This window comes from Ranitomeya variabilis, chromosome 5 (assembly GCF_051348905.1).
Source record: "Ranitomeya variabilis isolate aRanVar5 chromosome 5, aRanVar5.hap1, whole genome shotgun sequence".
Lineage (NCBI taxonomy): Eukaryota > Metazoa > Chordata > Amphibia > Anura > Dendrobatidae > Ranitomeya > Ranitomeya variabilis.
The window spans coordinates 539915011-539937152 of NC_135236.1; positions in this window are offsets into that span (position 1 = coordinate 539915011).

The window sequence follows — 22142 nt, forward strand, 5'->3', positions numbered from 1 at the left end:
AGTTCGGCTATGTTCGGCAAACATTAGATGAATAAATCGGTGAATATTGTAAATTCTGCAATCGTAATCCGAACCAAACATTGAAATATTCACTCATCTCTATCCAAGAGGCATAACTTTTTTATTTTTCTGTCCACAAAGACATATGAGGTCTTGTTTTTGTGGGATACATTGTACATTTGACCCCATTGATTTTACCAGATAGTGTTCTGGACAGCGGAAAAAAAGTTAAAGTTTGGTGAAATTATGAAAGAAAGCACAATTTTGGCATTGATTTTTGAGAATTATTTTTAATGCGTACATTGTGTTTTAAACAATGACTTCCACAATATGATACTCATCATGTTATAGTGTGCCCAAACTAGTCCATTTTTTATCATTTTAGTGTTGAAAAGAAAATTAGAACTTTGAAAAAAATATTTTTGGGGTGTGTGTCACCATTTTCCAAGACTCATACTGTTTTAATTTTTAGGTCATTGGAGCTATGTGAGGGCTTATTTTTTCAGGGCGAGGCAACATTTTTATTGATACCATTTTGTGATATATATGACATAATCATCGCTTGTTACAGCATTTTTTGTAGCAAAATATACAATGGATTAATAGGAAGCTGTAATGTAGTTGGGGACTATTTGACCACTACAGTGGGGAGGGTGACTATTTTAGGCTATGTGCACACGTTGCGGATTAGCCTTAGAAATTTCTGGTGCGGATTCTGCCTCACCTGGCAGAAAACGCAGCTGCGGATTTGTCGCGTTTTTTGTGCATTTTTGCTGTGTTTTTTTTTTTTTTGCGGATTTGATGCGTTTTTTACCCCTGCGGATTTCTATAATGGAATGGGTACAAAAACGCTGCAGATTCGCAGAAAAGAAGTGACATGCTACTTCTTTTAAACCGCAGCGTTTCCGCAGCGGATTTTCCGCAACGTTGTGCACAGCTTTTATTTTTTCTCATTGATTTACATTGTACTGTAAATCAATTGCGGATCTGCAGCGTTTCTGCACTGCAAAAAACGCTGCGGATCCGCAGAGAATCCGCAACGTGTGCACATAGCCTTAGGGTATGTGCACACGATGCGGAAAACGCTGCATATCCGCAGCGTTTCCGCAGCTGCGGGTCCGCAGCAGTTTCCCATGAGTTTACAGTACAATGTAAACCTAGGGGAAACATAAAACGCTGTGCACATGCTGCGGAAAAAAACGCTCGGAAGCGCAGCGGTTTACATTCCGCAGCATGTCACTTCTTTCTGCGGATTCCGCAGTGGTTTTACAGCTGCTCCTATAGAAAACCGCAGTTGTAAAACCGCAGTGATATCTGCAGAAAAACCACGGTAAATCCGCGGTAAACCCGCAATAAATCTGCAGCAAAAATTTTGCTCTGCAGATTTATCAAATCCGCTGCGGAAAAATATGCAGTGGACCAGAATACGTGTGCACATAGCCTAAAGGCAGTAATGTGGCAGCTGAGTCAATGAAGCAGAGGATGCAGTCACATGAGTCTTCTTTGAATAGATCCCACTATCTCTTCTGTTCACTATGACATGAAGTGGCCACAAGCGAATCAGAGAACATATAAAAACATATTTTTTATTCAAGTTATCCATTTTAAACATTTTTCTGTGAGCATTTATGCCTGATTGGGAGCTTTTCTCAGCAAAGTGTGTAGAGGCAAAAGCCCATTAAATTTGATTCACATCCAATGAATTAGTTAATCTTTAATTATCTGCAATGTATCTTATCAAAGAAATCTACTTTCTTTCCAACTTCAGCCACTTCTTCCTCTCCCCTTGTCCCCTGAACACACCATCCATTCTGAAAAAGTAACTCATGCCCTCATTCCTCAATAAAAAATGACTGCCAGATCACTATTGTGGAATTCCATTATAATTTAAGAAGGGAGGATGTAGAAGGAGAGACAAGCAGAGTGAGCCAACAAGCAAGAACAAAAAGGATTACGCTGAGCATTCTTACAAGTCTTCTACCTCACTCCAGTGCTGGATTCATATCTACACTGATCAATACTGCAATGATGTAGGCTGTAGCTGGGGAAAATTGAAGATATAAGTCATGAAATGGAAATATATAGTGTTATTCCGAATGTGTTCTCAAGAAATAGTTTATTCTGAAAAGTTACATGAAAGTACAGTTACCGAGATGGAGCAAACAATTCGCAGGACCCAGTCCATTGGCTATATCAGTAATCTGTGGACTGTCAGATGGGAGCCCTTACGATCACCTTCTATGTGCCAGCATCCATTGCTCGTCCCTTGATGCATGTGCATAATGTCACAATGAAGACATTGTCCCATACAGTCTTATCAAAAGAGAAGCCATTTATGCTATAAGGTAAGAGGCAGTGAGCAGTTCTGCCTTCCAGTGGCCAGAGATTGCTGACAATCCCTCTGGACCAGATTCTGCAAAATGATCCTCTCCTTATTTCCCAGTGACCCTTTATATCAGTCCGTGGATGGCATTCTGGCACCTTCCACTAGACTGATGAGGCTATGTGGAACATCTGGTTGTTCTTCAGAAGTAAAGTATGCTTGAAGGGAAGATATCTTATCTACATAATAAGGGGATTATTGTGAACTAATGTGAATTGCGGAGCTCTAAGCCATTGAGATTAAATTCAGGAACATGATCATATCTAATTTGAGGCACTTTAAAATGATTGAGCCGTGCCCCCAAAGCATCACAGTAAACAACAGAGAGCATCTCTACAAGAATTGCCTCTCCAATCACTTCAGATGCAAGATAATACAGGCTAAAGCTTTTACAGTAAAAAGTGTGCATGTCTGATTCGGTTTTGCATAGCAAATAATAGTTTTTATTTTCAATAGTTATTTGTCAGCTTCAGAGGTGGATTAAAAGGAGGATAATCGGCAACCGCCAAAGGTTTAATGCTGAAATGTCCCTATTATCAGTGTGGAAAGGCAGGTAGCTGAAGATTGCTACCTATAGCATGGCTGCCTGCTATAGACAGTTATATTATTTTATTTGAATAATGTGGATGCAATTGAACAAAACAGCTGATTTGCAAGAAACATTACTGGCTACCATATATAGAAACAAACGTCAGATTAGTAAATTATATACGGCGACTCAATCATAAGTTATTTAAACCGGAGAAACAAGAGTCAAAATTAGCCCAAAAAGAATATAAAAATATAATTTATTGAAATTAAGTAATAACCAACATACACATAATGTATAATAGATGATAATTCACAAAATTATATAAGGTGACTAATCCACAAGTGCAACCAATGTTCCAGGTATACAAAAAAGGACACTAGTAAATCCAATCATAACAAAAGGGTGCCTAGTACGTACACATGAATAGTAGTAAGTCCGATATATGGCACATAAAAGTAAATGGCATAGTCACATAGTTGTACAAACTAGACCTATAGCGCCACCATGTACCATATCTGTACAGATCAAAACATGTGAACTAAAGTGACAAAAGTAAGCACACTAATTACCCATGTCTAGCAAAGTGTCCTATCTGGATCCTGGTACCATACCCCAAAGCGCGTTTCGCATGTGTGTTGCCGCTTCCTCAGGGGGCTTGGCTAAATCCGGCTCTCCATCCGGATTAAATAGGGATTACATCCGATCACGTGATTAGTTAAAGTAAGTGAAAAACAGTGCTCTGAAGTGAACCGCAGGTAGATGTTCTCATTGCGCCTCAGACCTCAATCTCAGCAGGCAGGTCCCGGTCACGTGAGCGGGTCGGCGCCACGCCCACACCACATGACACCGGACCGCCGACAAGAGAGTGGTAAAAGGCAGCAGGTAACATATACCAGCGCTAAAATTGTTAGTAAACTATACCGATATTAGAATAGTGAAATAAAGATGTGAATACTAAGAAGAATACTGCGTAGGCGTGACTTACACTTAGTGCATACAAGCACTCTAAAAAATGAGACTAAAAAAGCACGTGCAATTGTGCCAGTAGTAATATAAAGTGACTAGTGCTTAAAAGTGCCAAATAGACTAAGTGAATTATCCACTATAAAGATAAATACAATAAACTTTATCCCACTATATCAAAGATTAAAATATGCCAACGCCACAACCAACAGATATACAGACATTGAGAACATATTGGGGAGGCAGGATTATATAGTGACCACATAACTCATTAATAACAGGTACAGTGTTGTTTAAATTGTATAACCTATCACATGAATTTATAGGATGTATCAAAATAAATGTCCCAATAATAATAAATATTTGTTCATCCATTTCATGCAGATAGAATGTTCCACTCAAAAACACTGATATTCCTCCATCTCAAACGGGTAAACGGGATCCTTCAATCTTCTATTCTCCCCCATAGGTACATCAACGTCTTAAATCATATGAATGTGGACATGAGTATAAACGCACTAAAATGTATAAAAGAATAGAGACACCAAATTAAAACTGATGATAATGAATGGCAGAGATTACGCAACAAATCTAACCAACAGACAAAAATTTAAAGAAATGAGGAAAAGCCATGCGCCTCATTGAGGCCTTTAGGTGTCATAGTTCCCAAAGTAGAGATCCAACGACATTCACGTTGTGCCAAGATACGCTTGATATCCCCGCCTCTAACACCACACTGGACATGGTCAATCCCACGTGCCATGAAGGACTTAGGATCACAGTCATGGAACTGCCTGAAATGGCGCGGTATAGCCTTGAGTTTTACCATATCTGTCTCCTTTGTTGCAGCCATTATATCGCGCACATGTTCGCGTATGCGTGTACCAAGACGGCGGGAAGTCAGCCCGATGTATACTTTTGGGCAACTACACACGGCATAATACACAACCTGTGTAGTATTGCAAGTTATGTGGTAGTTAATAGTAAAGGTCCTCCCACCGTGACTTGAATCAAAAGAGGCAATGCGGCTGATGTTGGGGCATGAAATGCAGTTACCGCATGGAAAACAGCCCTTAGGTGGACCGCCAGATCCAAAATTATACTCACACGGCTTAGGGACATAGTGACTTGATACTAGTAAATCCTTCAAATTTTTGCTCCGTCTGGCAGTCATTGAAGGATACTCTTTAAGGCATTTGGAAAGTGATGGGTCACTTCTGAGGATGCCCCAATATTTTTGGAGGCAATTCCTCATCGTGGTCCATTCACTATTAAAAGTGGAAATGAATCTTACTAGATCTTGTTGTTCAGCCTTTCTTTTGTTATAGTTATTCCTAGGGCACAGTAATTCCTCACGTGGTGTATATTTGGCCCTTAAATATCTTTTCTTAATGTTCCTTTTACTATATCCCCTAGTTTGAAATCTGGCCCTGAGATCCAACGCCTGCACTTCAAATTTAGTGGCTAAGGAACAGATCCGCTTCATCCTAAGATGCTGACCAACCGGGATGGCTTTGATGGTGCTATATGGGTGACCCGAATCAGCATGCAGAAGAGAGTTGACTGACGTGGACTTTCTGAAAACATCTGTCTGTAAATATCGCTCACCATCTACCTCAATTTTGATGTCCAGAAAGTCCACCTCGGTCTTACTCATCTGGTATGTCAATTTGATGTTGTATGTGTTGCATAAACTTATGCAATGCGTCATCAGGTCCCTGCCATATAATGAACAGGTCATCGATATAGCATAGCCAGCACCTCACATGGTCCGTGACCTGCGGGCCCCCCCACCAAAAATCTCTCTCTCCCAGTACCCCAGGAAGAGATTGGTGAAGGAGGGTGCACAGGCCGCGCCCATGGCAGTCCCACGCTGCTGTAAGTAGAAAACATCCTTAAAAACAAAAAAGTTTTTAGTCAATATGAAAGTCAGCAATTCCATGACCAGATCACAAATGGCACCATCCCAGTTGCTCGCATCCAGGAAAAAGCGGACCGCCTCTAACCCATCACTGTGACCAATACAGGTGTATAGTGATTGTATGTCCGCAGTCACAAGGCACATGTTGTCCTCCAACTGTATCCCATTGATCCGACGCAGGACATATGACGTGTCCCTGGCATAAGAGGGGAGCGACTCAACCAATGGCATTAGATAGTAGTCCACGAATTTGCATATAGGGTCGCTCAAGCATCCCATGCCAGAGACTATCGGATGCCCTGGCGGGTCAATGGGATTTTTGTGAATCTTTGGAACGAAGTACAGCGTTGGAACCCTAGGGGATTTGATAAGTAGACTATCCAGCACATGTTTAGGAATGATGCCCCTGTCATAAGCACTAACCAGAATACTCTCCAGTTCACAAGAAAATTTGTTTATTGGATTAGAGTCAAGTTTTTTATATGTCTCTTTGTCCCTAAGATGTTTATTAGCTTCCCTCTCATAGAGAACACTAGGCCACAAAACCACATTTCCCCCCTTGTCTGCTGGTTTTATAACTACGTCCTTGTAGCTCCTAAGTTGTTCTAGAGCCAATCTTTGATTTGCCGTCAAGTTATCATGCATACGTTTTGTAGATATTTTCTGAAAGTCTTGAACAACCATCCTAGTAAATATCTCTACTGCTAGACATAGAGACAAGGGGGGAAATGTGGTTGTACAACTGTCTAGTCAATTTAAGTAGGGGAGTCTACAAACCAACAACCAAAAGAAACAAACCTACCCCTTAAAAACATTAATCTTTATTAATACTCCAGTCTAATACCAATAATTATCAAAAAATGGATAAAAAACATCCCAGTTAGGGGACCTAAAGATTCTGGGATTAGAGACACTGCCTATCTATATCTCATTTATGTGCAAAAAATAACACAATAGAAAAAATCAACAAAACGTGAAAAATAACACTAAAAAACCAAAAAACATGAAAAAAACATAAAAAATGAAAATATTGGATATAGTATGCCTATATTGACCCTAATGTGCCCTCAGGTCTGATACCTTCCTTGCAGCGGAGGTTGGCACCCTAGATTTTCGACATGGCGCCCCCGCTCAACGGCGGCTGTCCCTTATTTCCCTAGGTACCCCTACAAATCTAATAACCACAGACAACAAATCCCATATATATGGATCAAATTAGATCCATAGAAAACTCTATTAAATACGCCAAATGCTGCACCTGATACTTAGACTAAAATTAGTTCAATAGTGGATATACAATAGTCAATAGAACTGCGCCTAAGTTGTTTTATATATACTAGTAGTAATTATATCTAGCCAGCATCCCTATAATATAAGCTTGTCCTAGATTAAGGCTTAGATTTTAGTAACTCCTCATCTGTGTTTTAGAGGAGAATGTATTCATATGTCAATCACTTATCATAAAGGGAATATGCTCCCAAAAATCTAATATTATTACCAGCAAAAGTTTTTAGCACAGTACTGAGCAGGTTAGCTATCACCCATATATTATTTTGTTTAAAGGCAGTTCAACTCCACACTCACAATTCCCTCATTTATAGACAGCGGGAATATGTATAAGTTATGTGCAACACTGACAGATCAAGTGCTTAATATCCCATAAATTGCATCATAACACTAAGCTCAATGCAGATTAACCACTTAGCTCCTTATTCATCAGATGTTCCCTCATAGCCGCCATGTCAATCCATTGGCTCCTGTACACGCTGTCCCGACGCGTTTCTCCCCCATCTATTCACTCAGGGGGTTCATCAGGGGACTTTAGATTATTGTGCCATAATAGGTCATAGAGCCACAAGCAGGAACCAAGATACTGGACTCCACCGTCTGTGCTATCTACTACCCCATCCACTCACTTATATAGCATAATCATAGACGCTCCACCCACCTCCATATGGCAGCGGCGTCCTTCTGAACCCGGCGCCATGCTTCACGTGTTAAGTTACAGGAAGTCTCGTGACATGAAGCGATCACCACAGCGCCAGTGCGCCCCTACTGATGATGTTCTCTGGACCGCATATGCACACACTGATGACATGCTTATAGTGCTGTGGAACGCACCGCCATATCCAGACCTACTGCGCAGCTGCAGAAAGGCCTTACCGCTCGCAGAGGTATACTGACAGCGTACTCAGCAACTGTCTTGCGCTTTATATCTAATTTCTAAACAGTGATACACCATATATTGCAGCTACATCTGTATGCCATATTTCCTAATCCAAAACCAAATAGTGCTTTCCGTACAGCATAGGAATACATAATATAAATAATAAATTGTAACCTATTTGATGGACTGCCAATTAACTAGTGTGCAGATGTATCTCACTATGCGATACAGAGTAACAGGTGTCATTACATCACGTTGGGTGGTGATTGTCCGATAGACCAAATCTACTTATACTTCCCGGGTATTATTAACATATCTCAACGAGAGGATATGGGCTACTTGTGGAGGTTACATGGCACTGTATTAGAGAGACAAATTACCTATATACGTTTAACTGCCACATATAAGCCTCCCACTTATCCCTAAAGGATGTTCTGGCCAGGGGTATACCCACCACCTGGATTTTAACATAACACACTAACAATATAAAACAGGCTACGTTGTTTCCTCTCATGGGAGATGTATTAACCATTAGGTCTTAAATGAAACTCGAGAAGGTCAACTGCTCATTTAACCCATTTGGATGGACAGTCTCCATCCAGAAGATCCATCTTGTTTCTCTCTGTAGGATCTTTGGGGAATTTCCTAAATTCATGAAACCCGACTTTGCCAAAAGTCGGCGACTTCTGAAAATGGCCGACCCGTTTCGCTGAACCCTAGTTAATACATCTCCCATGAGAGGAAACAACGTAGCCTGTTTTACATTGTTAGTGTGTAATGTTAAAATCCAGGTGGTGGGTATACCCCTGGCCAGAACATCCTTTAGGGATAAGTGGGAGGCTTATATGTGGCAGTTAAACGTATATAGGTAATTTGTCTCTCTAATACAGTGCCATGTAACCTCCACAAGTAGCCCATATCCTCTCGCTGAGATATGTTAATAATACCCGGGAAGTATAAGTAGATTTGGTCTATCGGACAATCACCACCCAACGTGATGTAATGACACCTGTTACTCTGTATCGCATAGTGAGATACATCTGCACACTAGTTAATTGGCAGTCCATCAAATAGGTTACAATTTATTATTTATATTATGTATTCCTATGCTGTACGGAAAGCACTATTTGGTTTTGGATTAGGAAATATGGCATACAGATGTAGCTGCAATATATGGTGTATCACTGTTTAGAAATTAGATATAAAGCGCAAGACAGTTGCTGAGTACGCTGTCAGTATACCTCTGCGAGCGGTAAGGCCTTTCTGCAGCTGCGCAGTAGGTCTGGATATGGCGGTGCGTTCCACAGCACTATAAGCATGTCATCAGTGTGTGCATATGCGGTCCAGAGAACATCATCAGTAGGGGCGCACTGGCGCTGTGGTGATCGCTTCATGTCACGAGACTTCCTGTAACTTAACACGTGAAGCATGGCGCCGGGTTCAGAAGGACGCCGCTGCCATATGGAGGTGGGTGGAGCGTCTATGATTATGCTATATAAGTGAGTGGATGGGGTAGTAGATAGCACAGACGGTGGAGTCCAGTATCTTGGTTCCTGCTTGTGGCTCTATGACCTATTATGGCACAATGATCTAAAGTCCCCTGATGAACCCCCTGAGTGAATAGATGGGGGAGAAACGCGTCGGGACAGCGTGTACAGGAGCCAATGGATTGACATGGCGGCTATGAGGGAACATCTGATGAATAAGGAGCTAAGTGGTTAATCTGCATTGAGCTTAGTGTTATGATGCAATTTATGGGATATTAAGCACTTGATCTGTCAGTGTTGCACATAACTTATACATATTCCCGCTGTCTATAAATGAGGGAATTGTGAGTGTGGAGTTGAACTGCCTTTAAACAAAATAATATATGGGTGATAGCTAACCTGCTCAGTACTGTGCTAAAAACTTTTGCTGGTAATAATATTAGATTTTTGGGAGCATATCCCTTTATGATAAGTGATTGACATATGAATACGTTCTCCTCTAAAACACAGATGAGGAGTTACTAAAATCTAAGCCTTAATCTAGGACAAGCTTATATTATAGGGATGCTGGCTAGATATAATTACTACTTGTATATATAAAACAACTTAGGCGCAGTTCTATTGACTATTGTATATCCACTATTGAACTAATTTTAGTCTAAGTATCAGGTGCAGCATTTGGCGTATTTAATAGAGTTTTCTATGGATCTAATTTGATCCATATATATGGGATTTGTTGTCTGTGGTTATTAGATTTGTAGGGGTACCTAGGGAAATAAGGGACAGCCGCCGTTGAGCGGGGGCGCCATGTCGAAAATCTAGGGTGCCAACCTCCACTGCAAGGAAGGTATCAGACCTGAGGGCACATTAGGGTCAATATAGGCATACTATATCCAATATTTTCATTTTTTATGTTTTTTTCATGTTTTTTGTTTTTTTAGTGTTATTTTTCACGTTTTGTTGATTTTTTCTATTGTGTTATTTTTTGCACATAAATGAGATATAGATAGGCGGTGTCTCTAATCCCAGAATCTTTAGGTCCCCTAACTGGGATGTTTTTTATCCATTTTTTGATAATTATTGGTATTAGACTGGAGTATTAATAAAGATTAATGTTTTTAAGGGGTAGGAAAATGTGGTTGACCTGGGACCACAATCCTGTGGGAAAGTACTCACCATACCAGATGTCTGTTCCTCCAGGAGATCCTCCAATGCCCATAGAATGTAAGTCCGCAAGGACAGGGTTCTCTCCCCTCTGTACCAGTGTGTCACTGTAAACCTGTTTACTGTAAATGATAGCTATAACCCTGTATGTAACCCCTTTCTCATGTACAGCACCATGGAATTAATGGTGCTATATAAATAAATAATAATAATAATAATAATAATAATAATAATTAGTACCTCCCTTTCCATGTCCACATCAGTCAATTCATGGCCACCCTTTTCAAATAATTTCTTGAGGATCAATTTCCTTGAGAAAAGGTAGAGATCCTTGGTGGCTGTAAACAAATCGAATCTATTAGTAGGGGAAAAGGTTAAACCCCTTTGTAACACATACAATTGATCCCCAGAGAGGACATGTTGGGAAAGATTAATTACCTCCAAACCTTTTTTCTCTTTTTTATATTGTAGATTATTCTGAGAGTTTTTTTTGTTTCCCACCATTCCTCTCACGATTAAAGCCAGAATTGCGCAGATCATAGAACCTTGGTTGTGTTTTGTTAGATTCGGGCTGACTTCCCGCCGTCTTGGTACACGCATACGCAAACATGTGCGTGATATAATGGCTGCAACAAAGGAGACAGATATGGTAAAACTCAAGGCTATACCGCGCCATTTCAGGCAGTTCCATGACTGTGATCCTAAGTTCTTCATGGCACGTGGGATTGACCATGTCCAGTGTGGTGTTAGAGGCGGGGATATCAAGCGTATCTTGGCACAACGTGAATGTTGTTGGATCTCTACTTTGGGAACTATGACACCATTCTATCTGCATGAAATGGATGAACAAATATTTATTATTATTAGGACATTTATTTTCATACATCCTATAAATTCATGTGAAAGGTTATGCAATTTAAACAACACTGTACCTGTTATTAATGAGTTATGTGGTCACTATATAATCCTGCCTCCCCAATATGTTCTCAATGTCTGTATATCTGTTGGTTGTGGCGTTGGTATATTTTAATCTTTAATATAGTGGAATAAAGTTTATTGTATTTATCTTTATAGTGGATAATTCACTTAGTCTATTTGGCACTTTTAAGCACTAGTCACTTTATATGTAGTACACTGGCACAATTGCAAGTGCTTTTTTAGTCTCATTTTTTAGAGTGCTTGTATGCACTAAGTGTAAGTCACGCATACGCAGTATTCTTCTTAGTATTCACATCTTTATTTCACTATTCTAATATCGGTATAGTTTACTAACAATTTTAGCGCTGGTATATGTTACCTGCTGCCTTTTACCACTCTCTTGTCGGCGGTCCGTTGTCATGTGGTGTGGGCGTGGTGCTGACCCACTCACGTGACCGGGACCTGCCTGCTGAGATTGAGGTCTGAGGCGCAATGAGGACGTCTACCTGCGGTTCACTTCAGCGCACTGTTTTTCACTTACTTTAACTAATAATGTGATCGGATGTAATCCCTATTTAAACTGGATGGAGAGCCGGATTTAGTCACGCCCCCTGAGGAAGCGGCAACACTCGAACGCGAAACGCGCATTGGGGTACGGTACCAGGATCCAGATAGGACACTTTGCTAGACATGGGTAATTAGTTTGCTTACTTTTGTCACTTTAATTCACATGTTTTGATCTGTACAGATATGGTACATGGTGGCACTATAGGTCTAGTTTGTACAACTATGTGACTATGCCATTTACTTTTATGTGCCATATATCGGACTTACTACTATTCATGTGTACGTACTAGGCACCCTTTTGTTATGATTGGATTTACTAGTGTCCTTTTTTGTATACCTGGAACATTGGTTGCACTTATGGATTAGTCACCTTATATAATTTTGTGAATTATCATCTATTATACATTATGTGTATGTTGGTTATTACTTAATTTCAATAAATGATATTTTTATATTCTTTTTGGGTTAATTTTGACTCTTGTTTCTCCGGTTTAAATTACTGGCTACCAGTCTAGTGCCTTGCCTAAAATGCAAATATTACAATGATGTCATCGCAACGCCTGCATCATTCAGTAAGATCCCTACCAGAAAAAGCCAATGCCAGGAATTGTGGGAATGTAAGGAGATGAGTACATTTTTTTTCTTACTGTCCTGCTGTGTGGATGAAGTAACAGTAATAATGCAATTATATATTTAATTGACAAGAGAAGAGCTCACGATAGTGAGTATTGGAGTGTTTATTACATTTATACAGGGGTGTGTAGAACTACGTATATAGTTTAAATAATAGTTGAAATATAATTATGTTTTCAAATGTTCATAGTTTTCTTGAATCTTTGATAGCTCTCCCTTAAAAAAGTTAATCTGGGTTAAGTTCTGGTGATCGATGTAGTCATTCAACCAGGCCTCATCTGCCTATCTATCTATTTTCCAGCGTATAAGACAACCATTTAACCCCTGAAAATCTTCTTAAAAGTCGAGGGTCGTCTTAAACATCGGATCTTGTCTTATAGGGCGGGTGCATATGGTGGGTGGGGGGAGTGGTCCTGATGATGAAGAAAGGGGGAATCTCACTGGGAAGGTGTAAGTGGCGTATCCCCCATTACCTCATTGTAGCAAAGCAGCGATGCTCTCTGTGCTGTGGAGGCATCGTCGGCATATCTATGTGCAGCATCAGGGCTCCGCCGGCATTTCCTCAAAGCCCGGAAAATGGCCGCTGGGGGCGGCGCATGCTCAGATTCAGATCTTGTCCCAAAAAGGAGCTGCACAAAAGCAGCTGCACAGACTGTTCACTGCCTCTCACCTTATAGCATAAGCTGCTGATGCCCCCATCACGGAGACCCCACGCTGCACATAGTCGAGCCGCCGGCGCCACCCCCCAGCACAGAGAGCATCGCTGCTACAATGAGGTAATGGGGGATACTCCACTTACACCTTCCCTGTGAGACTCCCCCTCTCTTTGTCATTGGGACCACTCCACCCCACCCTATGCACATTGGTCACCCGCCCTATAAGATGACACACGGCGTATAAGAAGACCCCTGACTTTTAAGAAGATTTTATATTTTAACTAGAAAAGTTGGGGGGACATCTTTTACGCCCAGTAGTCTTATACGCCGAAAAATACGGTACTTATATTGATAAAAAATAATATGAATAGACAATGTATGCCTACATATGTACCCTCCTGTATACAGTTATATGAAAAAGTTTGGGCACCCCTATTAAACTTAAGCTTAATGTTTTATAAAAATTGATTTTTTTGCAACAGTTATTTCAGTTTCATATATCTAATAACTGTTGGACACAGTAATGTTTCTGCCTTGAAATGAGGTTTATTTTACTAACAGAAAATGTGCAATCTACATTCAAACAAAATTTGTCAGGTGCATAAGTATGGGCACCCTTATCATTTTCTTGTTTTAAATACTCCTACCTACTTTTTACTGACTTACTACAGCACTTTTTTTGGTTTTGTAACCTCATTGAGCTTTGAACTTCATAGCCAGGTGTATGCAATCATGAGAAAAGCTACTTAAAGTGGCCACTTGCAAGTTGTTCTCCTGTTTGAATCCCCTCTGAAGAGTGGCATCATGGGCTCCTCAAAACAACTGTCAAATGATCTGAAAACAAAGATTATTCAACATAGTTGTTCAGGGGAAGGATACAAAAAGCTGTCTAAGAGATTTAACCTGTCAATTTCCACTGTGAGGAAAACATAGTAAGGAAATGGAAGAACACAAGTACAGTTCTTGTTAAGGCCAGAAGTGGCAGGCCAAGAAAAACATCAGAAAGGCAGAGAAGAAGAATGGTGAGATCAGTCAAGGACAATCCTCAGACCATCTCCAGAGAGCTGCAGCATCAACTTGCTGCAGATGGTGTCACTGTGCATCGGTCAACTATACAACGCACTTTGCACAAGGAGAAGCTGTATGGGAGAGTGATGCGAAAGAAGCCGTTTCTGCAAGCACGCCACAAACAGAGTCGGCTGAGGTATGCAAAAGCACATTTGGAGAAGCCAATTTCTTTTTGGAAGAAGGTCCTGTGGACTGATGAAACCAAGATTGTGTTGTTTGGTCATACAAAATGGCATCATGCATGGCGGCAAAAGACACAGCATTCCAAGAAAACACTTGCTACCCACAGTTAAATTTGGTGGAGGTTCCATCATGCTTTGGGGCTGTATGGCCAATGCCGGCACCGGGAATCTTGTTAAAGTTGAGGGACGCATGGATTCCTCTCAGTATCAGCAGATTCTTGACAATAATGTTCATAAATCAGTGACAAAGTTGAAGTTACGCAGGGGATGGATCTTTCAGCAAGACAATGATCCAAAACACCGCTCCAAATCTACTCAGGCATTCATGCAGATGAACAATTACACTGTTCTGGAATGGCCATCCCAGTCCCCAGACCTGAATATCATTGAACATCTGTGGGATCATTTGAAGAGGGCTGTCCATGCTCGGCGACCATCAAACTTAACTGAACTGGAATTGTTTTGTAAAGAGGAATGTTCAAAAATACCTTCATCCAGGATCCAGGAACTCATTAAAAGCTACAGGAAGCGACTAGGGGCTGTTATTTTTGCAAAACGAAGATCTACTAAATATTAATGTCACATTTCTGGTGAGGTGCCCATACTTATGTACCTGTCAAATTTTGTTTGAATGCAGATTGCACATTTTCTGTTAGTACAATAAACCTCATTTCAAGGCAGAAACATTACTGTGTCCAACAGTTATTAGATAAATGAAACTGAAATATCTGTTGCAAAAAAACCAATTTTTATAAAACATTAAGCTTAAGATTAATAGGGGTGCCCAAACTTTTTCATATAACTGTATTTATTCGGTAGGTGGGAAACAAAGTAAATCATATTTTTTAATACAGGGGAAAGGGGGAAGGGGGCATAGAGGATAAATTATTTATATTTGTAATGGGTGGGGGAGGAGTGGTTATTTAGCTTGTTGTGAAAGGGGTTACTCTGGACCATTATTTTTTTACTATGGGCCTGAGAACCAGCAGTCAGGTAGTTACTAATAAAAATGGACAATTTTGAAAATGTTTGCCAGTCTCAAAGTTCGAACGAACATTGCACATTCAAATTTGTGTTCGGATTCCTGAGCATTTTCCTCAAAATCGTCAAAATTTGGTTAAAGTTAGGTAAATGATTGAGTTTCTACTAATGCTTTTCTAGGACTTTGGCTAGGGTAGTGGTGCTGTATGATGAGCGGGGGGACGAGTTTGATAAGGGAAAGTAGTGGGGAGATGTCAGAGTAGCGGTGGACTGTATTTTTTAATTAACTTAATGTGTGGAGATTCAGGGCGCAGAAACCATCCATAACGTCCAGATACAAGGGCTTCTGTCATTGGCTGTCAAGCTCACGTCTCTCTCCATATAAAACGCAAACATGTTGTTTTTGCTCTATTTTGTTAGTGTAAAAGCTAGTGTTGAGCGATACCGTCCGATACTTGAAAGTATCGGTATCGGAAAGTATCGGCCGATACCGGCAAAGTATCGGATCCAATCCGATACCGATACCCGATACCAATACAAGTCAATGGGACTCAAGTATCGGACGGTATTCCTGATGGTTCCCAGGGTCTGAAGGAGAGGAAACTCTCCTTCAGGCCCTGGGATCCATATAAATGTGTAAAAGAAAGAATTAAAATAAAAAATATCGCTATACTCACCTGTCCGACGCAGCCTGGACCTCAGCGAGGGAACCGGCAGCGTTGTTTGTTTAAAATTCGCGCTTTTACTTGGTTACGTGAAGTCCCGGCTTGTGATTGGTCAGGGCGGCCATGTTGCCGGGACGCAGACCAATCACAGCAAGCCGTGACGAAATTACGTCACGGCTTGCTGTGATTGGTCCGCGTCCCGGCAACATGGCCGCCATTAACCAATCACAAGCCGTGACGTCACGGGAGGCTGGACACGCGCGCTTTTTAAAAAGCGCGCGTGTCCAGCCTCCAGTGACGTCCCGGCTTATGATTGGTCACAGCGCCATGTTGCCGGGACGCGGACCAATCACAGCAAGCCGTGACGAAATTACGTCACGGCTTGCTGTGATTGGTCCGCGTCCCGGCAACATGGCCGCCATTAACCAATCACAAGCCGTGACGTCACGGGAGGCTGGACACGCGCGCTTTTTAAAATGGGCGCGTGTCCAGCCTCCCGTGACGTCCCGGCTTGTGATTGGTTGCGCCGCGGTCAACCAATCACAAGCCGGGAGGCTGGACACGCGCGCATTTTAAAATTTTAAAATGCGCGCGTGTCCAGCCTCCCGGCTTGTGATTGGTTGATCGCGGCGCAACCAATCACAAGCCGGGACGTCACGGGAGGCTGGACACGCGCCCATTTTAAAATGCGCGCGTGTCCAGCCTCCCGTGACGTCACGGCTTGTGATTGGTTGCGTCTCCCATGTGACTGCGACGCAACCAATCACAAAGCCGGGACGTAATTTTAAAATCCTTAAGGACCTGAAATTACGTCACGGCTTGCTGTGATTGGTTGCGTCGCCCATGTGACTGCGACGCAACCAATCACAACGCCGGAACGTAATTTTAAAATCCTGAAGGACCTGAAATTACGTCACGGCTTGCTGTGATTGGTTGCGTCCCGGTCACATGGGCGGCACGCAACCAATCACAAGCCGGGACTCACGTAAAGGAAAGAAAAGCGCGAATTTTAAACAAAGAACGCTGCCGCTTCCCTCGGTAAGGTGCAGGCTGCGTCGGAGAGGTGAGTATAGCAATATTTTTTATTTTAATTCTCTCTTTTACACATTTTTACATTAATGTTGTTTCGATACCGATACCCGATATCACAAAAATATCGGATCTCGGTATCGGAATTCCGATACAGCAAGTATCGGCCGATACCCGATACTTGCAGTATCGGAATGCTCAACACTAGTAAAAGCGCAGAGAGGCTGCTCCTGCTGCTGCAAGTAGTCAGATAGTTCAGATAGATATACAGGTCCTTCTCAAAAAATTAGCATATAGTGTTAAATTTCATTATTTACCATAATGTAATGATTACAATTAAACTTTCATATATTATAGATTCATTATCCACCAACTGAAATTTGTCAGGTCTTTTATTGTTTTAATACTGATGATTTTGGCCTACAACTCCTGATAACCCAAAAAACCTGTCTCAATAAATTAGCATATCAAGAAAAGGTTCTCTAAATGACCTATTACCCTAATCTTCTGAATCAACTAATTCACTCTAAACACATGCAAAAGATACCTGAGGCTTTTAAAAACTCCCTGCCTGGTTCATTACTCAAAACCGCCATCATGGGTAAGACTAGCGACCTGACAGATGTCAAGAAGGCCATCATTGACACCCTCAAGCAAGAGGGTAAGACCCAGAAAGAAATTTCTCAACAAATAGGCTGTTCCCAGAGTGCTGTATCAAGGCACCTCAATGGTAAGTCTGTTGGAAGGAAACAATGTGGCAGAAAACGCTGTACAATGAGAAGAGGTGACCGGACCCTGAGGAAGATTGTGGAGAAGGACCGATTCCAGACCTTGGGGAACCTGAGGAAGCAGTGGACTGAGTCTGGTGTGAAAAGGTGTGTGCAGGAAATGGGCTACAGGTGCCGCATTCCCCAGGTAAAGCCACTTTTGAACCATAAACAGCGGCAGAAGCGCCTGACCTGGGCTACAGAGAAGCAGCACTGGACTGTTGCTAAGTGGTCCCAAGTACTTTTTTCTGATGAAAGCAAATTTTGCATGTCATTCGGAAATCAAGGTGCCAGAGTCTGGAGGAAGACTGGGGAGAAGGAAATGCCAAAATGCCTGAAGTCCAGTGTCAAGTACCCACAGTCAGTGATGGTGTGGGGTGCCATGTCAGCTGCTGGTGTTGGTCCACTGTGTTTCATCAAGGGCAGGGTCAATGCAGCTAGCTATCAGGAGATTTTGGAGCACTTCATGCTTCCATCGGCTGAAATGCTTTATGGAGATGAAGATTTCATTTTTCAGCACGACCTGGCACCTGCTCACAGTGCCAAAACCACTGGTAAATGGTTTACTGACCATGGTATTACTGTGCTCAATTGGCCAGCCAACTCTCCTGACCTGAACCCCATAGAGAATCTGTGTGATATTGTGAAGAGAAAGTTGAGAGATGCAAGACCCAACACTCTGGATGAGCTTAAGGCCGCTATTGAAGCATCATGGGCCTCCATAACATCTCAGCAGTGTCACAGGCTGATTGCTTCCATGCCACGCCGCATTGAAGCAGTCATTTCTGCCAAAGGATTCCCGACAAAGTATTGAGTGCATAACTGAACATTATTATTAGATGGTTTTTTTGTTTGTTATTAAAAAACACTTTTATTTGATTGGACGGGTGAAATATGCTAATTTATTGAGACAGGTTTTTTGGGTTATCAGGAGTTGTAGGCCAAAATCATCAGTATTAAAACAATAAAAGACCTGACAAATTTCAGTTGGTGGATAATGAATCTATAATATATGAAAGTTTAATTATAATCATTACATTATGGTAAATAATGAAATTTAACACTATATGCTAATTTTTTGAGAAGGACCTGTAGATAGGATCCTATATGAAATCGACCTTCCAGCATCTAAATCATTTGTGCTAATAGTGTGGGCCAGAGACCAGGCCACATTTCAGAATCTAAATCATTTGTGCTAATAGTGTGGTCCAGCATAATGAAATATTCTTCAAAACACACACATATATCTAACTATATAATCGTCTAAGGGATACTTCCATCTGTTTGTCTGTCTGTCTTTCTGTCTGTCTGTAATTGAAATCCCACGTCGATGATTGGTCATCGGCCTGCCAGCCGCGACCAATCAGCGACAGGCTTAGTCCGGCCGCAAATTGGCCCCTCCCTACTCTCCTCAAGTCAGTGCCCCCTCCCTACTCCCCTCCAGTCAGTGCCAGTGTGTCGCCCCATGTCGGACCAACTTATTACTATTGATGCTGCCTATGCAGCATCAATAGTAAAAAGATATAATGTTAAAAATAATTAAAAAAAAAAAAAAATTGTGCTATTCTCACTTTCCGACGTCCACCGATGCGCGATGCTGCCGCAAGCTTCCATTCCCAGAGATGCATTGCGAAATTACCCAGATGACTTAGCAGTCTTGCAATTTCGCAATGCATCACTGGGAACGGAAGCTGGCGGCCGCATTGCGCGCGTCGGGACAGCTTCGGTGGACGACAGAGGGTGAGTATATAACTATTTTTATTTTAATTCTTTTTTTAATAGGGATATGGTGCCCACACAGCTATATAATATGTGGGCTGTGTTATATACTATGTGGGCTGTGCTATATATATTATGTGGGCTGTGCTATATACTGCCTGGCTGCTATATACTACATGGGCAGTGTTATATACAGCGTGGGTTGTGCTATATACTACTTGGGCTGTGTTATATACTGTGTGAACTGTGTTATATGCTGCGTGGCCTGTGTTATATACTATGTGGGCTGTGTAATATACTACGTGGGCTGTGCTATATATTATGTGGGCTGTGGTATATACTGCCTGGCTGCTATATACTACGTGGGCAGTGTTATATACTGCATGGGCTGTGCTATATATTACGTGGGCTGAGCTATATACTATGTGGCTGCTATATACTATGTGGCTGCTATATACTACGTGGCTGTGCTATATACTACATGGCTGTCTGTGTTATGTGGGCTGTGCTATATAGTATGTGGCTGCTATATACTATGTGGCTGCCATATACTACGTGGCTGTGCTATATACTACGCGGCTGTGCTATATACTACATAACTGTGGTATATACCACATGGCTGTCTGTGTTATATACTACGTGGCTGTGCTATATACTACGTGGCTGTGCTAAGTGCGACGTACATACATATTCTAGAATACCCGATGTGTTAGAATCGGGCCACCATCTAGTATATATATATATATATATATATATATATATATATATATATATATATATATATATATATATATATATATACTTATATATATTTATATATACAGCTCTGGAAAAAAAGACCACTGCAAAATGTTCAGTTTGTCTGATTTTTCTCTTTATAGGTATATTTTTGAGAAAAAAGTGAATTGTTCTTTTATTCTATAAACTTCTGACAACATGTCTCTGAATTTCCAAGCAATAAATTTAGTATTTTTTTTCTAACAAAGAAAAATTATCAGATTAAAAAAAAACCCAGTGCTTTCAGATCTCAAATAATGCAAAGAAAACAAGTTCATAATCATTTAGATACAACAATACTAATGTTTTAACTTAGGAAGAGTTCAGAAATCAATATTTTGTGGAATAACCATGATTTTTAATCACAGCTTTCCTGTGTCTTGGCATGCTTTCCACCAGTCTTTCACACTGCTTCTGGCGCAAACATTTAAGCAGTTCTTCTTTGTTTGATGGCTTGCGACTATCCATCATCCTCTTGATTACATTCCAGAGGTTTTCAGTGGGGTTCAGGTCTGGAGATTGGGCTGCCCATGACAGGGTTTTGATGTGGTGGGCTCTTAATTTTTGCCAGAGCTGTATACTGTATACATAGATTACAGTAGATAGACAGATAGATCAATGAAAAGCTGTCAATTCATCTGCCAGGTACATTAAAATCACAACGTGACAGGTTAGAAGAGAATAGATAGAATAGATATATATACACATAGAATAAATAGATATAACTATGTCAGTGACAAATACAATTAGTACAGTACATGTGCAGCTTACTGTACATGTATTCAAATAATAAATGATTATTTTTCTAAAAAAAATGGCATGGGCTCCCATGTAATTTTCACAACCAGCAGAGGGAAAGCCGATGACTGGGGGCTGAAATTTATAGCCTGAGAAGAGAGTAACACCCATGGAGGTTCCCAGGCTATTAATATCAGCTCACTGCTGTATACTTAGCCTTTACTGGTTATTAAAATGGGGACCCTACAAAAAATACGTAGGGTCCCTCTATAATAAATTACCAGCAAAGAAGACAGCTACGGGCCAAAATATATAGGCTAGGTAGGGGACATGTATATTGGCTCTCTCCAGATTGAGAGCTGATGTTTTTAGTCTGAAGAGGGACAATATCTATGGCCCCTTCCTAGGCTATTAATATCAGCCCACAGCTGTCTGTCTAGCCATTGCTGGTTATTAATTATAGGGTGACCCTACATCATTTTTGGGGGGTCCCTCATTTTAATAACCAGTAAAAGCTTTGAGCAGATATTAGTAGCCTGGGAAACTCCATGGGTATTACACCCTTCCCAATCTATAGACATCTGCCCCCAGGTGTCCTCTTTTTCTTTGCTGTGTAATAAAATGTCAGGGGATCCCACGCCATTTTTTCAGAAAACAATTTATTATGTAATAAAATGTATGAACAGTAAGTTACACAAGCACTATATTTGTTGGCATATTTATATCTCTCTATTCTACTATGTGTATATATCTATACACATCTATATATATATATATATATATATATATATATATATATTTATTCTATTCTGTTGGGTCACAATC